This window comes from Sus scrofa, chromosome 13 (genome assembly GCF_054392235.1).
Source record: "Sus scrofa isolate SSC_HxYL_T2T_F1_AM1 chromosome 13, Sscrofa_HxYL_maternal_Yorkshire_Landrace_v2.0, whole genome shotgun sequence".
Lineage (NCBI taxonomy): Eukaryota > Metazoa > Chordata > Mammalia > Artiodactyla > Suidae > Sus > Sus scrofa.
Genome location: NC_139395.1, coordinates 18692851 through 18704419, shown reverse-complemented (window position 1 = coordinate 18704419; position 11569 = coordinate 18692851). Strand labels below are relative to the sequence as shown.

The 11569-nt window shown below is 42.6% G+C and overlaps 1 long non-coding RNA gene across 4 annotated transcripts in view; it reads left to right on the top strand.

Annotated features, from left to right (window-relative positions):
- The first annotated feature begins 6264 nt into the window (after nt 1–6264).
- The window catches only part of LOC146397196 (uncharacterized), a 30481-nt gene continuing 25176 nt past the window's right edge, over nt 6265–11569 (top strand). For all 4 annotated transcript variants that reach the window (XR_014825072.1, XR_014825071.1, XR_014825073.1 and 1 more), the window contains exon 1: nt 6265–6337. This is a non-coding gene — a long non-coding RNA (uncharacterized LOC146397196). The remainder of the gene's footprint in view (nt 6338–11569) is intronic.

Genomic DNA, 11569 nt, shown 5'->3' with positions numbered 1-11569 from the left:
CCTCCAAGGAGGGTGGGGGTGACACACTAGCCTGCCGTGCTCCCCTCTTTGCCTGGCAATTCAAGCTACTTTTTCTTGGGAGCGCCTGTCATGGCACAGTGGTGAACGAATCCGACTAGGAACCATGAGGTTGCAGGTTTGATCCCTGGCCTCGCTCAGTGGGTTAAGGATCCTGCTTTGCAGTAAGCTGTGGTGTAGTTTGCAGACACAGCTCGGATCTCACGTTGCTGTGGCTCTGGTGTAGGCCGGCAGCTACAGCTCTGATTAGACCCCCTAGCCTGGGAACCTCCATATGCCATGGGAGCAGCCCTAGAAAAGGGAAAAAAAAGAAAAGCTACTTCTTCTGTTTCCTCCAACTCTGTCTCCAAGTTTCTATCAGGCATCAGTGTATAGGGGCAGCCGATATTTCGGCAAGTTTCCCTTTGACCACTGGGCTTTGCCTTTTCCCTTTCCTGCTTCAGTTATTCAAGCGTCAAAACCAAAGGGAGGAGTTCCTGTTATGGCTTGGCAATAATGAACCCGACTAGTATCCATGAGGACTTGGGTTCAATCCCTGGCCTCAATCAGTGGGTTAAGGATCCAGCATTGCCATGAGCTGTGGTGTAGGTCGCAGACGCAGCTCAGATCTGGCGTGGCTGTGGCTGTGGCATAGGCCAGTGGCTACAGCTCCAGTTCAACCCCTAGCCTGGGAACTTTCATATGCTGTGGGTGCACCCCCCCCCAAAAAAACACTAAAGGGCCTGTAGGAAAGACGGAATGGCTCACTTATTTTAAAAATTAATAAAATAAATTGTATTTTCATTTTTTTTATGCTTTTAGAAGCATTTTATTTTTTGTGTGGTACTTTGGCATGTGCATTGTAGAAAAACTGGAAAATACAGAGGGAGAGGGAGGGGGATGGACTTCGAGTTTGGGGTTAGTAGATACAAACTCTTACATGTAGAATAGATGGGCAATGAGATCTTACTGCATAATATCCAATCTCTTGGGATAGCATATGATGGAAAATAATATGAGAAAAAAATGTGTATGTGTGTGTATATATATATATATATTTACACACATTCATAATAAGGTTTAGATGAGATAATGTACATTCAAAATGCTTAGCCTGGGACTTGGAATACAGAAAACTCTTCATAAATGGTTGGTTTGGTCATACATTATTACTAAAATCTCATTTTAATGCCAGCATAATATTTCATTCTAAGTAGTATATTTAACTACCCTTTTACTGTACCGAGCTTCTTTCTTTTTCTTTTTTTTTTTTTCCTAACGCCCATACCCATGGCATATGGAAGTTCCCCTCCCAGAGACTGAATCCTAGCTGCAGGTGCAATCTACACCACACCTGAGGTAACGCTGGATGCTGGATCCTTTAACCCACAGTGAGGCCTGAACCCATGCTCCTGTATCAACCTGAGCTGCCCAGTCAGATTCTTAACCCACTCTGTGCCACAGCAGGAACTCTCTGTACTAGCTTATTTATAAATTTTTCTATTTAAAATTGTAGAGCTAGAACAGATATTCTTTAAATATAGACTTTTATTCACTTTAAAAATAGTATTTCTTTAAAATGGGCGACTACATTGGATGGTACGAACATCTTAAAGGCTTATTTATATCGACAAATAACTTCCTGGTGATTGTACCAAATTTCCCACTAGCCATGAATGGGATTACCAGTCTTTCTGCAACCTCACTAGCAGTAAGTTTTCTTTTTTTTAAATCTGCCAGTTTGATAGGTGAAAATTATCCCTCATTGTTCTTTGATTTTGCATTTTGAAAAACTACCAAATGAAATAGAAATATTTTTCATATTAATTAACCATTTGTATTGCCTCTTCTATGAATTATCTCTTCAAGATCTTACAATGAAAAATATTTTATCAATCAAATATGCTCATGATTTGGGTTTTCTTTCTTTTTTTTTTTTGGTCTTTTTGCCATTTCTTGGGCCGCTCCCACGGCATATGGAGGTTCCCAGGCTAGGGGTCGAATCGGAGCTGTAGCCGCTGGCCTACACCAGAGCCACAGCAAGGCGGGATCCGATCTTCGACCTACACCACAGCTCACGGCAACGCCGGATCGTTAACCCACTAAGCAAGGGCAGGGATCGAACCCGCAACCTCATGGTTCCTAGTCAGATTCACTAACCACTGAGCCATGACGGGAACTCCTCTCTTTCTTTTCTTTTTTTCTTTTTTCTTTTGGCCATGCCCCATAGCATTGGAGCTTCACAGACCAGGGACTGAACCTGCGCCACAGAAGTAGCAATGCTGAATCCTTAACCAGCATCAGGGAACTCCCCATTTTCTTTATGTGTGTTTTTTTTATTTCTCTTCCTGCACATAGCTGGAAAGGCTAGCACTGAAGACATGTCTCTAAATTTAATCATAGAGGAGTTATGGTTCAGCGGTTAACAAACCTGACTAGCATCCGTGAGGACTCAGGTTTGATTCATGGCCTTGCTCAATGGGTTAAGGTTCTGGCGTTGCCCTGAGCTGTGGTGTAGGTTGCAGACGTGGCTCAGATCCCAGGTTGCTGTGGCTCTGGCATAGGCTGATTCGAACCCTGGCCTGGGAACCTCCATATGCCACCGGTGCTGCCCTAAAAGACAAATAAATAAATAAATTTAATCATACAACTAATAAGTATTTGGCAAAGGCCCACTGTATATACCCGTGCAGTAGTCTTTAATGCAGATTCTGTCCAGGATTGATGGGAGAGGAAGGCTGGGCCGTGGCCAGAGGCTAAGCAGCTGCATGCATCCAGCAGCCCAACTTATCTGTGCACCAAATCAGCATCGGAGCCAGGCCAGGCAAAGAGATTCTCAGAACCCATAGGGAACACACCCTGCTCTCCAGCTGGAACCCTGGGATTGGGCTAAGAGTGGTTGATGACATGATGGAGTATATTGTATGTCAGGGATTGCCACATCACCCCATCATCTCTCACCATCTCCATTTACAGATGAGGAAACCATGGCTCCAACAGGTTAAATAAGCTGCCTAAGGTCACAGAGTAAGTGGCAGAACAAGGATTCAACTTTGGGCCATGTGGACCCCCAAGCAGATGCTTTTGAGGTAGGAGATAGATGGGTCCCAGGCTGAGCAACTGGAACCTGTCCCTTGTGGACCAATACTTCAAGGTAAAGATTATAGCAGGAGCAAAGAGGAGCCATGTCCTGCTTGGATAAAAGATAGAGACCACATAGTTCTCATTACCGAGGTCAAGGAGACCTCCAGAACTACACATTGCAGAAAGGTCCCAGGGGGAGTCAGAGAAAGGAGGGGCACCAGACTGTAGACATCACGCAATAGAGTTACCTATAATCCACCATCAACTTCCCAGAGACTCTTGCTCTGGAATCCATGCTGGCTAAAAGATGGGCATACACGAGGGTGGGGGGCAGCTCTGAGTCAGGCCAAATGTGGGCTCAAGGCCAGATGAAGCAAGAGGATTAGCCAGAGGAAGCCCGGAAGGGACCCCCCCCCCATACAAGTGATTTAAATGGGATCTCTCTTCCTCTCTTGCTCTTTCTGTCTGTCTCTCTCTCTGCCCACTCATGCACACCCACCCCCACACCAGAGCCTGCCTGTGCTTTCTCCACACCTATCTTCTCTCTTAACGAACATTTTATTTGCCTCACTCCTCTCAGTCTCTTTGCTGAATTCTTTCTCCAAATGGACGAGTATTGGGGACCTACATCAAGTGGTTAGGGTTCAGTGTTCTCACCCCATAGCCACTTGAGAACACTTCCAGCCACCAAATCACAGTTTCTCTTAAAACAGGTCTCTAGACATGAGAATGTCCAAAGTTTATATTTTGCCTCAAGCAAAACTTTTATGAGTAACAATAAAATGTAAAATGACCATCTCCAGGCAGGGAGCCTCATTTCCCTGCGAACTTCCCCAGGGAAGGATGGATGGATTCCTGGCACATCACCTGCTGGGGTCCTCCACTTTCAAGAGGGAAACTGAGGTCAAGGGTCATCCTGGCTCTCAGAGAGGAACTTATTCTGATGGGGACTCAGTTTTCCCTCCTGAAAAAGGGGAACTGACACCAACCTCCCAGAGAAAGTTGGTGAAGATGTCAGCCTTTGTTAGTCCTTGGATGAGGAAGATGATTATGGAATGCCAGATCCTAGAACCATGTTTCCTACTTACTGTGTAACATCTGCCATTCACAATGCCTTTGATTAATGATGATTGAAATGATTGTGAAAGTCATTTGCAAATATAAAGCAGACTCTGCATAAGTCTTGCCAAGAATTCTGCATATCAATCCCAGCAGAATTTTAACCACCAGAGTAGGCATCCCCCTCCCCCGCCCCACCCCACCTGCCCTTCAGTCTCTAAAGTGCTGGAACACGCAATAGAGTTACCTATAATCCACCATTTAAAAACAATGACTTGAGGAGTTTCCCCTGTGGCTCAGCAGTTCAATCCCTGGCCCCATTCAGTGGGTTAAGGATCCAATGTTGCCGTGAGCTGCGGTGTAGGTCAAAGACCCAGTTCTTCGGATCTGGCGTTGCTGTAGCTGTGGTATAGACCAGTAGCTGCAGCTCTGATTTGACACCTGGCCTAGGAACTCCCATGTGCTACAGGTGGGACCCTAAAAAGGAAAAACAAAACAAAATAAACAAAAAAAAATGACTTGAGCTTTAGCATTTATTTATAAAACATATGTGTAACTTATCCATAGCTTGATTTCTTATAGAGCTGACCTAATTTCTGAGAAGTACTAATCCATTATGCCATGTTAATTCCATGTGATGTAATGCAGCTCTCTCTTCCAGGACTTGGGGAGCTATGAAAATAGTCATCCCTCTGAGCTACAGAAGCCAGTTTTCTTGTTATGTTCTGTTAAAAGTACACAATGCTATTTGTTGGAAAAGAATTGAAATATGCACACCCTTTGGTCTCTGAATCCTAAACAGCAGAGAAAGGCAAAATGTATCATGTAGACCCCATGACTTCAGACAGAGCTATTTTTAATTTTCAACTTGTGTCTAAACTTGGGAACCAATTTTACTACCTGGAGCGTTCAAAAAAAGTTAACTAGGTTTGCTTCCGCACATAAGCTGAAGTTAACTGCTTTTGCTTCAATTAAATAAATGCTGGCAGTGCTATCAGGTCCTGGCATGACCAGATGGCTGTCGCCACACCTTGCCAGTTGCCAATCAGCATTCAACAGCTGGGCTTGGCCACACAACAGCTGCCCTTGACCCTGGTTTCTGATCATCTGTTGGCTATAAATAGAAGCAGGGTGTCAGGAAAAGGGAGCAAAGTACTTGATACCAGCAATTCAGGAAATTCATCTGACAGTGACATAACCAGCTTAATGTACTGAGCTAGTTTCAAGAATATTTGAGAATCGAGAAACACAAGGTCCAGTATATGGTCATTCCAATGTCGACAGCATGAAACCATGAGTGCCTTTATGAAATAAAGGCGAGAACATTTCCAGATATATATGTTATCATTTTGAGAGCATCATGTATCAGTGTTTGAAGTGCCCTTGGTTTGACAGGTACCACCTGTTAGAATTTGTTTAAGAAATAGAAGAGCATAGCCAAAATTCAGTGTCATGCTTTTCTCATACCAAAAAAAAATTTTTACAGGCAAAAAACTTGGCAGAGGCTCATCATTCTTCTTCACATTAATGTACCTTCACTCATTTATCAAATTTCATAGTAGAGCGAAAGACTGAGAGATGAGGATTTTTTTGACTCTGATCTGGACCAGGTGATTCCAAAAGAGAGCATTAGGAAGAGAGTCTAGGTGTGTTATGTGGCTAAATGTCCTTATTTTCCAAAGAGAAAAGATGGGGGTGTGGGGGAACAGAAAATGACATTTTTAGAAACAAAACTGATGTTTCTGCTGGGCAAGATGCAAGCCACACACTCTGAAGAAATGCAAACACAGCCCAGCAAGAAAGGAAAGAACCATAAAGTGGAATAAAGAACGAGAGAAAAGAAAAGAGCTGAACTTAAGCTCCAGAGAGGCTTTCGTTAAACCACCAGGATGTTACAGGGCGAGGCTTTAACGGTGAAGGCCACACTTGGGCAGGCCCAGGCGCCTCTCAGTGGGGACAGCTGGTGATGTCCTTCACTGCTGACAACTGGGGTGGGGGAGTGTGTGGACAGAACCAGCAACTGCGCACTTGGCAACTCTCCATGAAGCTGAGGACCGGCCAATGGGACAGAGCCTGACATCACAGATCCCAGAGGGACAACCTGAGAGGAGGCCTGTGGAGACCAGAGCATCCAGTCCAATGGCTAGGCACAGAGGACCCTCTTCCAAAGTCAAGGACAGCTGAGGACTCCGCACATGTGAGTACTTATACTCTGAGTAGTTGAAAGACTGAAAGCCACTAGGAATTCATAAGGCTTTAAAAAATTATTTGTATTTTGTTCCTCACCACACCATCTATAGGGTTTGGGGAACAAGTCATATAAATTCTGGGAACCAAGTTATTTTTTTCAGTCTACAAATGGATTAGAGGTCCCCTGGTCATTCCAAGCACAGACAGAACATTTGATCAGGGATTCTGACTTCCGTGTTGACGGGCTGATTAGAAACTGCATTATTTATGCCCCTGTGGGATTGCTGTGGCTTTTGAGGCTGGAAACCACCTGCTGTGGTATCTCTTGCCCTGATTTTAGGTGCATTGATCTCCATTTTTTGGATATGTGCCTCCATGGCAGATTTTGAAAGAGAATTAATCAGTTGTCTTGATTATTTTTCATTAATTGAACTAATCTCAATCCAAATTTGGAGGATACCTTTTTTAAAAAATTTTTTATTATAGTTGATTTACAGTGTTCTGTCAATTTCTGCTGTATTTATTCCTTCATATATACATATACAATGAAAAAAAAATATATATATATATATACACCCACGCACACATATATTTGTATAACTGGGTTACTTTGCTGTAGAGCAGAAATTGACAGAACATACACACACACACACACACACACACACACACACACACACACACACATATATATCATAAACACACACATTCCTTTTCTCATATGATCTTCCACCATGTTCCATCACAAGTGATTGGATATAGTTCCCTGTGCTATACAGCAGGAACTCATTGCTTATCCACTCCAAATGCAATAGTTTGCATCTGTTAACCCTATACTCCCAATATATCCCACTCCCTTCCCCTCAGCAACCACAAGTCTGTTCTTTAGATAGGTTCATTTGTGCCATATTTTAGATTCCACATATAAGTGACATCATACGGTATTTGTCTTTCTCTTTCTGACTACCTTCACTCAGTATGAGAATCTCGAATTCCATGTTGCTGCAAATGGCATTATTTTGTTCGTTTTTATGGCTGAGTAGTATTCCATTGTTTATATGTACCACATCTTCTTGATCCATTCATCTGTCAATGGATATTTAGGTTGTTTCCATGTCTTGGCTATTGTGAATAGTGCTGCAATGAACATAGGGATGCATGTATCTTTTTGAATGAAAGTTCTGTCTAGATATATGCCCAGGAGTGGGATTGCTGGATCATATGGTAGTTCTATATTTAGTTTTATGAGGAATCTCCATATTGTTTTCCATAGTGGCTGTGCCAGTTTACATTCCTACCAACAGTGTAGGAGTGTTCCCTTTTCTCCACACCTTTACCAGCATTTGATATCTCTAGATTTATTAATGATAGCCAACTTGACTGATGTGGTACTTCATTGTAGTTTTGATTTGCATTTCTCTAATAATTAGTGATGTTGAGCATTTTTTTTATGTGCCTGTTGGCCATCTGTTATGTCTTCTTTGGAGAAATATCTATGTAGGTCGTCTGTACATTTTTCAGTTGGGTTGTTTTGGATTGTTTTTTGGCTGTTGAGTTGTATGAGTTGTTTGTATATTTTGGAGATTAAGCCTTTGTCATCTGCATCATTCGTAACTATTTTCTCCCATTCCGCAGGTTGTCTTTTTGTTTTTTTATGGTTTCCTTTGCTGTGCAAAAGCTTTTAGGTTTGAATAGTTTTCATTGATTTATTTTGTTTTTATTTCTATTGCTTTGGGAAACTGACTGGAAAAAAGCATTCATACAGTTGATGTCAGAGAATGTTTTGCTTATGTTCTCTTCTAGGAGTTTTATGGTGTCTTGTTCCATGCTTAAAGTTTTTAAGCCATTTTGAGTTTATTTTTGTGCAGGGTGTGAGGGTGTCTCCCAGTTTCACTGATTTACATACAGCTGTCCAGTTTTCCCAAAAGCATTCACTGAAGAGATTGTCTTTTTCCCATTTTACCTTTTTGACTCCTTTATTGAAAATTAATTGACCATAAATGTCTGGGTTTATTTCTGGGTTCTCTATTCTGTTCCATTGGTCTATATGTCTGTTTTGGTACCAGTACCACACTGTCTTGATTACAGTAGCTTTATAGTATTGTCTGAAGCCTGGAAGAGTTATGCCTCCAGGTTTTATTTTTCCTCAGGATTGCTTTGGCAATTCTGGGTTCCATATAAATTTTTGTATTATTTGTTCTAATTCTGTGAAAAATCTCATGGGTAATTTGACAGGAATTGCATTAAATTTGTAGATTGCTTTGGGTAATATGGCCATTTTAATGATACCAATTCTTCCAGTCTAAGAGCACGAAATATCTTTCCACTTCTTTGAAACTTCTTTAATTCCCTGATTAATGTTTTATAGTTTTCAGTATATAAGTCTTTCGCCTCCTTGGTCAGGTTTATTCCTAGGTATTTAATTCTTTTGGGTGCAATTTTAAAAGGTACTGTATTTTTATGTTCCTTTTCTAGTATTTCATTGTTAGTATACAGAAACATAACTGATTTCTGAATGTTAACCTCGTATCTTGCTACTTTGCTGAATTTGTTGATCCGTTGAGTAGTTTTTCTGCAGAGTCCTTAGGGTTTTCTATATATGTATATAGTATCATGTCACCTGCATACAGTGACAATTTTACTTCTTCTCTTCCAATTTGGTAGCTTTTATTTCTTTTGTTTGTAGAGGATGACTTTTTCCTTTCCCTCACACAGACCTTCCTTTTTTTTTTTTTTTTTTTTTTGGTCTTTTGTCTTTTTAGGGCTACACTTGCAGCATATAGAGGTTCCCAGGCTAGGGGTCAAATCAGAGCTGTGGCCACAGGCCTATACCACAGCCACAGCAGTGCAGGATCTGTGCCACATCTGCGACCTACACCACAGCTCACAGCAACGCTGGATCCTTAACCCACTGAGCAAGGCCAGGGATTGAACCCATGAACTCTTTGATACTGGTTGGGTTCGTTAACCACTAAGCCACAACGGGAACTCCCAGCCCTTCCTTTTCTAGGAGTTTCTCTACATATTTACTCTAGATTTTAGGTTACTGTTTACTCAGTGAGAATCTGTGAAAACCAATGTTATCTCAGCAACAAAGATATCTCTCTCACAATCTGGTATTCAAAAAGCAATTAGAGGAGTTCCCGTCGTGGCGCAGTGGTTAACGAATCCGACTAGGAACCATGAGGTTGCGGGTTCGATCCCTGCCCTTGCTCAGTGGGTTAATGATCCGGCGTTGCCGTGAGCTGTGGTGTAGGTCGCAGACGCGGCTCGGATCCTGCGTTGCTGTGGCTCTGGCGTAGGCTGGTGGCTACAGCTCCGATTCGACCCCTAGCCCGGGAACCTCCATATGCCGCAGGAGCGGCCCAAGAAATGGCAAAAAGACAAAAAAAAAAAAAAAAAAAAAGCAATTAGAGAAACAGTGATAAACAGTAATTGGTGGAGTTTTCAGATTCAGATGAATTCCCATCACTGTGCAAATGTCTCTCAGGAGGTAGACTTGTAAAATGTTGGAAGTGGGGGTTGCAGCCCACACATACCCTGGTAAGGCTGATTTTTTTTATAACATAGATTCTCTGAGGAGAGCCCATCCAAATCCATGACCTTTTTTTTTTTTTGAAAAACTTTCTAATTCATAGTGCAAGCTGTTAGGTTTATCAAAGAGAATCATAGAACGCTGGCCTTAGAAAGAAACTTGGGAAAGCCCACTCCTCAGAGTTTATACATCAGGAGATGGAAACCTGGGATTTAAGAGCCCAGAATAGATCCTGACTATACAACTTCTAGGTTGATGTCCGTGAAGGTCTCAATGGTATATAACCAGGTATCACTTTTAATGTCTAAAATAGAGAAACACAGGGTACCTAAAAGCAACTAAGACAAGCCCTCTTTGGTATAACCCACACTCTGTTTTGTTGATGGGGACTTTGCTATTCAAGGCCCTGTTGCCTCCTGGTGGTTTATCAAAACCTGGAGAATAGCATCTAATTTTTCCATTTTGAATTCTATCTCCATTTTTCTACCAACCCCCAGAAACTCTGAAGTCAAATAAAATGGTGATCCCTAGCTCAGATTCTACTGTGGGCTGGATCACCAGAGAGGCTGAGTTGTTTTGTCAATCTTTTTTTTTTTTTTTTTAGGGCCGTACTCGCAGCATATGGAGGTTTCCAGGCTAGGGATCAAATCAGAGCTGCAGCTGCAGGCAACAGGCAGTGCCAGATGCAACTAGCATCTGTGATCTGTGCTGCAGCTTGTGGCAACGCTAGATCCTTAACCCACTGAGCAAGGCCAAGGATCAAACCTGCATCCTCGTGGATACTAGTCAGGTTCTTAACCCACTGAGTCACAATGGGAACTCATGCTTTGCCCATTTTGACATGACTCTTGTGTTTCTCTGCAAGCTGAAGGCTTGAGTATAACTGGAACAGATTGCTTCATGTATATCAAGGAGTGTGTATCACTCAGGGTTAACTAGAGGATCAGAACTAGGAGGAGACAGATTAAAAGACTTTTTACAAGGAACTGGCTCCTGTGATTGAGAGGGCTGGCTGGGCAAGAACCAAGTCCACAGGGCAGGCTGTCAGGGGGACTGGCAAGAGTTTGGAGCTGCATTACACTTTCTTCTTTGGGGAAGCCTCAGTTCTGCTTTTAAGGCTTTTCAAGAGATCCAAAACCACCCAGAGTATTGAGGACATTCTTCTTACTTAAAGGCAACTGGTTATGGACTTTAATCACGTCTGCAAAATACCTCTAGCAACACCTAGATCAGGGTTTGATTGAACACATAGGGACTATGGCCTCATCAAGCTGGTATAACAGTAACCATCCCAGGGGCCCTGCTCTGTGTTGCCCCCAACAATTTTATATGAGCAAAGGAAGTAAACTTTGCACCAAGGACCTATTGATAGCAGAGGATGAAAGACTATGCCTGTGAAGAGTGGATACTCTTCAGTTGATGGTAAGTCACACCAAGAATAAGGCTGTGAGGACAAAGTGCCAAGGTCCCCCATTCCCTACTCTGTCCACACCACTCTCCTGCTGCCCCTTGGCGTCTCCCAGCTAGAAAGACCAAAACAATGAAACTAGTGGCTGTGAACCCAATGCTCCTAATAAGAGTGGCAGGGATGACGGTGGCTCTCCTAGCCGCTTACTCTCTGTAGGACCTGGGCAACAGGACTGTGCTCCATGGTCCTTAGTTTCTTGATCATAAAAATCTTAATAAGATCCAACCTCTGGACTGTGG